Genomic DNA, 11,588 nt, shown 5'->3' with positions numbered 1-11,588 from the left:
GGTGGGTTATAGAAACACGAAAATACCCAGCATGCCTCCCCCGAAATCGGCGTATGCTGCCTGAATGGCGGGATAAAAACGGTCATACACGTAAAAATACTGTCAGGAATGAATTATCTACAATACCGACTGTCAGTCAGAAGGATACTATTTCATTTATACGCATTCGTTATTCTCCTCCGATTCATTCCAACAATAAAAGAAAATACGTGGAGCTCAATATGTTTATATAGCTCACTGGTAAAGCATGTACATATATCAACGTTCAGGATTCACACACACATATACACAATACGCCCAGGGTTCTAGATGAGTAAATTAATGTGTTACCCCATCACCAGAACAGCGTAGTGTAGTTCATCTCTGTTTCTCCATCACCCAGCCGACGCGGCGACTCCTGGCGTGGTCCGTGAAGTCCGGTTAGTAGATCACGTCGCTCTGCTTCGTGCATCTTCATCTCTTCATGCGTCTGCTTGAATGGTCAAACAAGCTCTCGCGAATTCCGTCTTCTGTCTCTGGGAAGACTCCTGTGAAAGTAATTCTTGAGTCAGTATTTCCATAGGCATAACACACACAGCAATTCACTCATCATTCACCCTGGGCTGTAATTACACTCTACATTCAACCACACACACACGAATTCTTAAATAACTACTGTCAATACTAATATCAATTCCCATCTATGTCTGAGTTATTTATCCACACATTAACAACTATTCAGAATATCCAGATTAAGAACTAGAACAATTAACACTTAAGTTAACATAACAGCGAATATTAAGAATGATTATTCATAAACACACTAGTGTTCCTTAGCGAAAACATATCATGAAAAATAGTTTACCTGAGCACGCGAGCAAAGAATCTTCCCCGACTTGCCGCTTACATGTTCAATGGGCAAGTGAAGCTAACAGCTTAGGTGACTGGCGACACAAGTCTAACAGCTCACCTTACAAAAAATGGACATTCAGGTTTTTCACCTGTTGCACGTGAGTGCGTGGAGACTCGGCTCTACAGGTAACAGTACAGGCCCCATAATCATGGTCCAACAGGCATGCGAATCAATAATAATGTTTTTCGCGATACGAGTCTACTTCTGTCAATTAATGCATACTAATAACAGCATCATTTCATCATTAATTAAGTACTCATATTACATACATGTTCATACATAAAACCCATAAATGTCATATCTGACAATGCCCCCCACTTCAAGTAGAAAGCTGCATAAAAGATTTCTCATTTCTTAACTCGATAACACCATACAAATGTTATCATCCATGATAATACATTGCATTTAACACAATAAGTCCCACTCAAAGTGTCAACGTCACTACTTGTATATACAGTACCTATACAAACAGATCTGACTTCCAGGGCCATTTTCTTCTTGTTCAAAGAGTTTGATCACAGACTGATCGAGACAACAAATCCGCAAACTGATTGCACTGGCCTGCAATCGGCTGAACAACGAACTCCTGAAGAGACAACACCCAACGCATCACACGACTGTTCTTGAGCCTACATGACGCCATGTATGTGAGTGGCCTGTGATCCGTCTGTATGACAAATTCCCGGCAAAGCAGGTAGCGCGAGAACTTTGTGAGTCCCCAAACAATGGCAAGACATTCACGTTCGATGGTGGAGTACCTGGACTCTCGATCAAGCAGTTTTCGACTGGCATAAGCAACAGGATGTAGAAGACCCTCCTTTTCCTGCAGAAGAACTGCACCCAAACCTGTCGAACTTGCATCAGTTCTCACAACGAAATCTTGACTCAGGTCAGGCAAGAGAAGAACAGGGAAGGTAGACAGCACCTCCTGAACAGCTTTCAGCGCAGAATCACATTCTGCCGTCCATGTGATAGTTTTGCCGTGATCGTCTCGGGTTAGATCCGTCAAAGGAGCTGTCAAAGTTGCAAAGTTAGGGACGTATCGCCTGTAGTAACTTAACAACCCCATCAGGGAACGAACCTGTTTCTTTGTCGTTGGCCGATTCACAGACAAAATCTTCTTGACCTTCCCGTCCTCTGGTTTGAGATATCCTCGACCGACAACATGTCCGAGGAACTCCAACTCAGAAAACCCAGCAAACAGTTTGGATGGTCGAGCAGTGAGACGAAATCTCAGCATCTTGCTCAGAACAGCCCGAACCTGCTTCACGTGGTCTGACCATGTTTGCGTAGCAATGAGAATGTCATCGTAAAAGTTGACTGCTGAGTTCTCTGCTAGATTTAGCTTCCGCATCATCCGAGCAAAAGTTGCTGGAGCTGAGACCAGTCCAAATGGCATTTTAACCCATTGGAACAACCCAAGAGGAGTTTGGAAAGCTGTTTTATGTCTATCTTCCGGCTTGATCGGAATCTGCCAATAGCCTTTTGCAAGGTCAATCTTCGTGTAGAAGTTTGCTCCAGCAAGACTACAAAACAACTCATCCGGGTCAGGGATTGGCTCGGCATCCAAATGCGTGATCTTGTTCAAGGCGCGGAAATCAATGCAAAAACGAACTGATCCGTCTCTTTTCGCCACCAAGACAATAGGCGAAGAGTACGCAGATTTCGAAGGTTCTATGACGCCTAAATCCAGCATGGATTTGATCTCCTTCTCAACTGTCTGTCTAGACGCAAACGGCAACGGGTATGGTTTCCTATATACAGGAAAATCGCTTGTTAAAGGGATGACGTGGTCATCGACATCTTTTGTAACTCCCGGTTTGTCTGTAAGAAGTTGAGAACATTCTTGAAAAACGGTTTCCAGTTCAGCACTTCCTGAATAAGAAAGATCATCCGAGTAGTGAATATCTATGACAGATTCCCCCGTAACTGCAGGAATTGTCGGTAAGACAACCTCATCCTCGATTTCAGGAGACAACACAGCGACAGCACAAACAGGATACAAGACGTGATCCGAACACGCATCTGCCCTCTGATCAGAGTCAGACATCAACGTTGAGAATTCCTGGTCATCAGGAACTGGACCAGTACTTAACTCTCTTTCCACAGCAACAGCTGCTGTCAAAACTCGTCTCTCATACTTCTTCAGCATGTTGACGTGAAACACCTTGTGTTTGCCGTTGAGGTCAATGCGGTAGTCAACAGGGCTAACCACCTCAATCACTTTGAATGGACCTTTCCAGCACATGAGAAGCTTGTTGCTGTCAGCAGTTAAGAGTACAAGAGCTTCATCCCCAGGTACAAAAGTACGAAGTTTGGCCTTCCTGTCATGGTAATGTTTGTGAATACGAGCAGCATCACGAACATTCGATTGTGCTAGAGCACACGTATCAGCGATTCTGTTCTTCAAATCGAAGACATACTGATATAGAGGTTTGGCTTCATCTCCATCAGTCCTCCCTGTCCATGAGTCCGCTAAGATAGACATTGGGCCTCTTGGAGCGCGCCCAAAGAGAAGCTCATAGGGAGAAAAGCCTGTACTGACATTTGGAAGTTCACGATACGCAAACAGGAGTGCAGGAACGTATCTGTCCCAGTCAGTTGGGCGCTCCTGGACAACCTTCTGCAACATGCTCTTCAGAGTTCCGTTGAATCGTTCGACTAACCCATTTGCTTGAGCATGGTAAGGAGAAGTGTGGATCGACTTGATTGCCAAAAGTCTGTATATCTCCATCATGAGATCAGAAACAAACTGCGTTCCACAGTCAGAGACAATGACCTGAGGACAGCCCATCCTCGAAAAAACTGAAAACAGTGCTTCAGCAACAGAAACAGTATCAATCTGCTTCAATGGAATTGCTTCGGGGAAACGAGTCGCTGTATCCACTATCGTCAGAATGTACCGGAATCCAGTCGAAGATACAGGTTTAAAAGGACCGACCAAGTCAATACAGATCTTCTTGAAAGGAACATCGATAAGCGGCATCTTCTGAAGAGGAGCAGTGGGAACGCGACCCTTGGAAGACGTTTTCTGACACACATCGCACGTTCTACAATACTTGCCTACGTCACGCCTGACGCCTGGCCAAAAGAATTGGGTCAAGATCCTCTTTAACGTTCTTCTGGTACCGAAGTGACCCGACATGAGAGCGTCATGGGCGGTATGGAGAACTTGTTCTCTCAAAGAAGTAGGGACAACAACTTGAAAGACGACCTCAGTCTTTTCACAAAACGCTCTGTGAAGTAACCCATCTTTCATGATGAAGTAAGGTTTGCTCTGATCTGTGACCTGCGATTCCTTCTTAACTTGCTCGAAGCACTTCTTAAGTGATTCATCTTTGGTTTGCATATCAGCTAACTTCTCAGGAGTTACATCAGTAAAAACACAAGGTACCGATTTTAACGGTCTCACTGAACCTTTGGCTTTCTCCGTTTGTAGCCTGGTAGTCACTAGTCCGACAGCGTCTGGAACAATAGAGCCCACACATCCCCCAGATACTGAAACAACACCTGGTAGGTTCCCAAGTATAAGATCTGCCACAGGATTGTCAATGACACAACACGTCAGAGCACCTGCAAAATAAGGCGAGTCCACAACCACTTCAGCCAAGGGAAATGTCTCAATGTGTCCCCCAAAAGACCGACAACGTTGCTCCTGCCCTGTGAACTGATCATCACGAACTAAAGCCCGTTTCACACCAGCAGTAGTGCATCCCGTGTCCCGCAAGATCGTCCCTGAAAAACCATTGATGGTTCCTATTTCCAGATGTAGGCCAGGTTGTCCCTCTGAAACAAGAACGTGTTCGCTAACAGCGGAGCTAAATGTTTCAGCAAAGTTTTTAGACGAAGCACACTGGTTCGCCCAATGACCTTGACCCCCACAGACATCATTCTGTTTAATGGTCCCTCTACGTGCACCCCTGCGTTGTCCTCGACCTGTACCCGAAGAACCTCGGCCTCCTCGATAACCTCGAGAACCACTGCCCCCGTTGTTAAACCCTGTTGAATCTGCAACTCCAACTCCAGCTGAAAATATAGAAACATCTGATTTCCGTGCTAAGGTTTTGTTGGGATGAGCTTCACGGTAAAGTTCAGCTGCTTCACATAACGCAGCTACGTCACCCAGCTGACGTTCCCTCAAGAACACGGCCAAATCTTTTGTACAACTTTGAAGTATCTGTTCACGCAGAAACAAGTCTTGTACACCTTCGGCAGTGTTGGAAACACCAGACAACTCAGTCCATCGGTTGAGCAAATGACGACAGCGTGTTAAAAACGCTAAAAATGACTCTCCCATCTCGGGACGAACAGCTCTGAAACGCTCTCTGAAACCTTCCTCTGTGCATTGGAACTTACGAAGAAGATGAGACTTCAATACATCCCACGAAAGGGTTTGTTCTCCTGAAATTGAATGATAAAGCGACAAGGCACTACCTTTCAATAAAGCAGCCAAGTAGACAGGCCATTTACCCTTATCCCAGCCGCATGCCGAAGCGTGTGTTTCAAACCGAAACAAAAATGCATCAATGTCGTCTTTGTTTTCATCGAACATAGGCAATTTTGGATGAAAAGGTCTAGAACTGTCTGACTGACTAACTTTAACGTCTGATCTCTCCTTTTTCACCCTTTCCGTTTCGAGATCTAACTCGCTTTGCCTAGTCTGCTCTTTTTCTTTTTCAACTTCTAGTTTCTCTTTTTCGACTTCTAGTCTGGCAAGCTCCTTTTCTGTCTCTCGCTTTTCATGCTCTTTTTCGACTTCTAGTTTGGCAAGCTCCTTTTCTGTCTCTCGCTTTGCATGCTCTGACAAATCAACTCGTGCTAAAAACATGGGTGAACGTGGGAGTCTAAGCCCATGAACGAAGAAGAAGAAGAAGAAGAAGAAGAAGAAGAAGAAGAAGAAGAAGAAGAAGAAGAAGAAGAAGAAGAAGAAGAAGAAGAAGAAGAAGAAGAAGAAGAAGAAGAAGAAGAAGAAGAAGAAGAAGAAGAAGAAGAAGAAGAAGAAGAAGAAGAAGAAGAAGAAGAAGAAGAAGAAGAAGAAGAAGAAGAAGAAGAAGAAGAAGAAGAAGAAGAAGAAGAAGAAGAAGAAGAAGAAGAAGAAGAAGAAGAAGAAGAAGAAGAAGAAGAAGAAGAAGAAGAAGAAGAAGAAGTATAAACATAAGTTGAAGTATAAAAAGTGTAAATACAGACACCCCAACTTGCACTATCCATACTTAGGCAACATAATCTTTAAGGCCAAGCAAAAGTTGGTATAGATTTTGCCACCAGTAGCAAACCCAACAACCCCATTTACACAACCACTTTTGATTACCGCAATCACTGATTATGTGCTCTGTTGTCAGTTACTTTCTTATCTGTATAGTCTATCGACTTTTGCCCTTATCTTCCCGTCATTTCCTGTTATCTCAAACCATCCCGACATCCTACAGTCACTTCCGGTACCATATTCCCAGGATACCTAGCTGGCAGCTCATATTTATATCATCAGTTCATTAATTGCACGCTACGATTCGGCCATTAAGTATATATACTCATAGGAAAAAGTTAGGGACCACTTACGCAAACAAACACAGCTTCCAAACCACCAAACACAATTGAATCAAATTTGTAACATGCTTAATTCATTATCTCTGCGATCCTTTTCCAAAATATGGTGACATTTCATTCACGCATTACGTGTCAACAAGCTCTGAAACAACATGGGGGTCGAAAACAAAATTTGCAAGTTCCGAACAGTTCAGTAATTGGTGTGTCCGCCGCGTTTTGCGATGCCTTCTGCAGTCCTGTTCCGCATCGAGTTTACCAGCTTCCTGCAGAAGGCCTGAGAAATGGCCTGCCATTCGGTTTGCATGAACTGAAGCAGTTGCTGCAGGTTCCTCGGGGGTGGGTGGTTGTTCCTCACTCGCCTGTCCAGCTCATCCCACAGGTGCTCGATGGGGTTGAAATCAGGGCTGCAGGCCGGCCAGTTCATCCTGGTGACACCAGCCTGCTGGATGAAGTTGTTGACAAGCCTCGCTCTGTGAGGTGTCGCGTTATCGTCCTGGAACACAGCCTGCACACCAATCTGGTGTAGAGCGGGTAGAACCAAAGGGGCGACAATCTCATCTCTTAGTGGCCGTACAGCTGGACGACGTGATCGCAGGCCAACTTCGTGCAGGCGTTTGCGGATGGTTTTCGTGCTGATGTTGGTGTTTGTTGCCACCCTCAGCTTACAAGCTTACAAGAAGATTGCGCCCATTTAATATTAGTCTACGTCTTCAACCATAACCTGAAGCTTCTAACACTGTCTTACTTTGGTACTGCGTGTTCACCTTTTTGTCTTTCCGTTGTTGTTGTTGTGTATTTCACTGTTATACAATCTGTTTTCGCGTGCAGTGGCTGTCATTAGATCCATTATGATTATACTAGCTTGGAGCTATTTTCCTGGCTTCTCTCTGTAATATTGCCAGCATGCATTTTCATTCTGTGTATTTCACAAAACAGATTAGAGGCTTAATTCCTACGATGTTCGTGACTGTGTTGCCACTACAGACATGCACGCACACAAACACGCCCCATACACATGCACCTTTATCACATGTAGTTAAGACCGGCACGGTTGGCCTAGTGGTAAGGCGTCCGCCGCGTGATCGGGAGGTCGTGGGTTCGAACCCCGGCCGGGTCATACCTAAGACTTTAAAATTGGCAATCTAATGGCTGCTCCGCCAGGCGTCTGGCATTTATGGGGTTAGTGCTAGAACTGGTTGGTCCGGTGTCAGAATAATGTGACTGGGTGAGACATGAAGCCTGTGCTGCGACTTCTGTCTTGTGTGTGGCGCACAAAGCAGCACTGCCCTGATATGGCCCTTCGTGGTCGGCTGGGCGTTAAGCAAACAAACAAACAAACAAACATGTAGTTAAACATATCTCTTGGTCTGCAGAAATCACACACAAAGAGTAATCTCTGTGTTTGTCTGTTCAGTAATCGTGCGATTATTACTGTACTGATTTTGTTATGTGTTCACAAACGTTTGATTTTAAATGATGGTTAACAAATATCATATACTTGAAACTATTTTGGAAATAATAAAAACAATGACCATCTTAGCGACGGAGCCAAAGAGCTTTTGAGCAAAAGGACTTCTACCACTCAACTGATTAGCTCGTTGGTTACCATATACCTATATCATTGTCAATGTCGTGTTTGCTAGATTGCTCAATTATTTATTCATCCATGCTCCTATTGCAAGCACTTGTTACTGCATCACACACTTCGGACTAAATTTGCGACCGATACGGTTTCTTTTAAGATTCCTTTCAAAACCAATCTTGTGCGCCGATCGATGAAAATATTCAGTTACTAGATGAATACCCGCTTCGCCGGGTACGGCTTCGCCGGGAAGAAGTCGAGCCGAATACCCGGCTGCGCCGGGGACCCGGCTTTGCCGGGTGTACGCCGGCTTCGCCGGCGCACCGCACGAAGGAAGGGAGATAAACGCGCAAAACACTGGAGAAGATAAGGAAGAATAATACCCGGCTTCGCCGGGACAGTGACCTTCTAAAAATAGTATAACGGGAATATGGATTGAGCGTTGTCGACAGTGACCTTCTAAAAATAGAAACGGGAATATGGATTGACGCCACACGAAGGAAGGGAGATAAAAATAAAAACACTGGAGAAGATAAGGAAGAGTTAGTGGGAATGGATCTGGGAAGATGAACAGAAAAACCAAAATCGGTTCAGCGCTGTGCGCTGAGAGCACGTGTTGAAATATCTCATCGACCAGGTTGTGTCCGGGGTGTACCTGAATATGGCCACTAAATTTGAAACAGATCCATAGCCTTGGCCGTGCATCGCGAACACACAGACACACACACACACACACACACACACACACACACACACACACACACACACACAGACACACGTCGTATATATATATATATATATATAGAAGCGAGGACAATTATTATACCACCGTCGTGATAAACATGTGCAGTGCGAAGGGTAAAGTGCACAGACATATTTTGCTTTCCTTTTTTGTGGTGGCCGTACCGTTTAGCGTCTGTTCTAAGACGTCATTATTTTTTCAACTTCCCGTCATCCTTTCTGAGCTTCCGGTGCTATGGTCCCAAATGACCCGGATGCTCAGAGAGCCGTCATTATCTGCACGAAACTGTGATAGAAACGTCCTTGGTTGTCACAGGAACATTGGTCTTTTGTGTTTGCCTGTTTGTAGACTGCCATCTTGCGACTTCTGTTGCGTTTTGTTGTTTTATTTTGCTTTGCCTTGTTTAAACGCGTATACATAAAGCAAGCTTGGAAGTGCTTGAATGTATATATATATATGTGTATAGGTTACAACACGAGTGGTTTTTTTATATGGCTTGTATTTCAGTCAAGACCCAGCGGATGAATATCATCGGGAGACACGAGCCTCTGGCGAGTGGATCTCGATTGATATTCCCGCTGGGTCTTGACTGAAATACAAGCCATATAAAAAACCACGAGTGTTGTAATCTGTATATCCCATTCTACCATCAAACACAAAGTGTAGACTACTAGCGGCACTGTTGCCATCTGTGGAGTGTAAAACAGTGGTGCCAGCGAGACATGGCCCTTTTGCAACCTTAAACTATAAGTGACCGTCGCTGAAAAAATAAAACGAATGAGTGCATCGATAAGTACGCGGTAACACTACTTTCAGACCATTTAAAAGCTTTAAGTAAAAGTTCATAAGTTGCAAGAAAGTAATGAAGTCGTATAGAAATCAATTTAGTTGAAGCGCACAATTCTTTTGTTTTGCGTTTCAGGTCGGCAGAACGGGCGAAACCGGTTTGGCACCCATTAGGCTTACTCGATTCAGAATCGATTCCACGTTGTTTTTCTCGAACGTATTATTATACAATTAGGCTTATTGACAGAGAAGCAAATTTTAGGGAACACATATGTAGGTTTAGATTTAACCATTTGCTCCCTATTTGAAATGTATCTACGTGATGTTTTGCGAGTGTGTTTGCATGGATGAACCTAAACTGGTATGGGTGTGAGGAAAACGGGACCGAGTTGGTGAAGTCGCGAATTGCTGACACGAAGTCTGTCACCGCCGATTGATTGCATTTTGAAGGAATATGACTGGATTACGGAAAAATACACACATATTAAGTTCTTGGATACCTTCATCGCCAATGTGGACTTACTGCAGAGCCAGGCAAAAGAGTAGACTTGCTCGCAAAATACGTGAAACAGCCGATGTTTGATAACGAAGCGAAGCCAAACCAGGTAAAAACGCTTCTCGGTCCCGCTACGCATGTCACCAGACCAGTGTTGTTGCTTTGAGTTTGACTAACAAACTCGAAACTGTCATTTAAAACATGAGCCAAATGTGTATTGATTGTGTGATTAGTCTATGTGACAGGGCTTCTATTATCTGTGCTCCCTAGCTTCTGTCAGACAGACTCTCACAAACAGTCGTCTGCTACAATGCAAGGGAGGGTACTCGTTTTTTTGTTTTGGTTCGCTAGCATCTAAATTGAATGTTCGTTTTTTTCGACCTGCATTGCTTTCATAATGAAAGAAATGTTTGTTTATTGCATCCCATACATCAGATCAGTTCCGAGATTCATTTTTGCGTGCAACTGATATGGTTTTCTGAGCCGTGCAATACGATTTTGGAACTTCATACAAATGTGTCACATTGTTCGGCGCGAGGTCAAAGGTTGGGAGGAAAGTAGTTCTTTGCCCAAATCGGAATCTGCACTATCATATATTTTTTGGAGTCCATGATGTATTTATTGAGCTATAAAAATACAACATATATACCCATACTGAAGTAACAGAGACAAAGAAGCAGCTCATGGGATATATATATATACGACTTGTGTCTGTGTGTCTGTGTGTCTGTGTGTCTGTGTGTGTGTCTGTGTGTCTGTGTGTGAGTTCGCGATGCACGGCCAAAGTTCTCGATGGATCTGCTTCAAATTTGGTGGGCATATTCAGGTAGACCCGGTACAGGACACAACCTGGTCGATATTTCAACACGTGCTCTCAGCGCGCAGCGCTGAACCGATTTTGGTTCCACCTCAGCTACCCGGGCCCCCATACCGACACACCAAAGCCGCTACACCACATCACAACGCCAAAGTTCTCGGTGGATCTTTTTCAAATTTGGACACCGTATTCAGCTACACCCCGGACACAATATCATCGATGAGATATTTCAACACGTGCTCTCAGCGCGCAGCGCTGAACTGATTTTGGTTTTTGTGTTCATTTCACCATTATAAGTAACTCTTCCTTATCTTCTCCAGTGTTTGGCGTTTATCTCCCTTCCTTCGTGTGGCTTTCCCGTTTGTAAGTTACTATTTTTAGAATGTCACTGCGCTGTCCACTGCGCTGTCCACAACGCTTCCCTTGCACCCGTAAGTTGTTCTTACTGTCAAAGTGAAAAGGTCGAATCAATTTATAGCCACGCGAAAAATACACTCTCACCTATCTCTATATATTTATAGATACAGATATGCATATATATATACGGCTTCTCTGTGTGTGTGTGTGTTTGTGTGTGTGTGTGGGCAAAAACCTGTGTATTGTAGAGTTCTGTTTGTGATGTGGTCTAGCGGCTTTTGTCTGTCTGTATGTTCTGGCATTTGAGAAGCCACAGCAGATAATATAGGGTCGAATCAATTTATAGCCACGCGGGGGGGGGGGGGGGGGGGG

General features: G+C 44.2%; 1 long non-coding RNA gene across 1 annotated transcript; it reads right to left on the bottom strand.

Annotated features, from left to right (window-relative positions):
* Window positions 1-210: 210 nt before the first annotated feature.
* Window positions 211-1,471, bottom strand: LOC138961960 (uncharacterized). Its single transcript, XR_011454363.1, has 2 exons — window positions 845-1,471; window positions 211-527 (listed from the first exon to the last, which is right to left on the bottom strand). It is a non-coding gene; the product is annotated as an uncharacterized lncRNA (long non-coding RNA).
* Window positions 1,472-11,588: the final 10,117 nt, after the last annotated feature.

Source organism: Littorina saxatilis, linkage group LG3, assembly GCF_037325665.1.
Source record: "Littorina saxatilis isolate snail1 linkage group LG3, US_GU_Lsax_2.0, whole genome shotgun sequence".
NCBI lineage: Eukaryota > Metazoa > Mollusca > Gastropoda > Littorinimorpha > Littorinidae > Littorina > Littorina saxatilis.
Note: the sequence above shows the minus strand (reverse complement) of the source record. Positions and strands in the feature narration are given on the sequence as shown.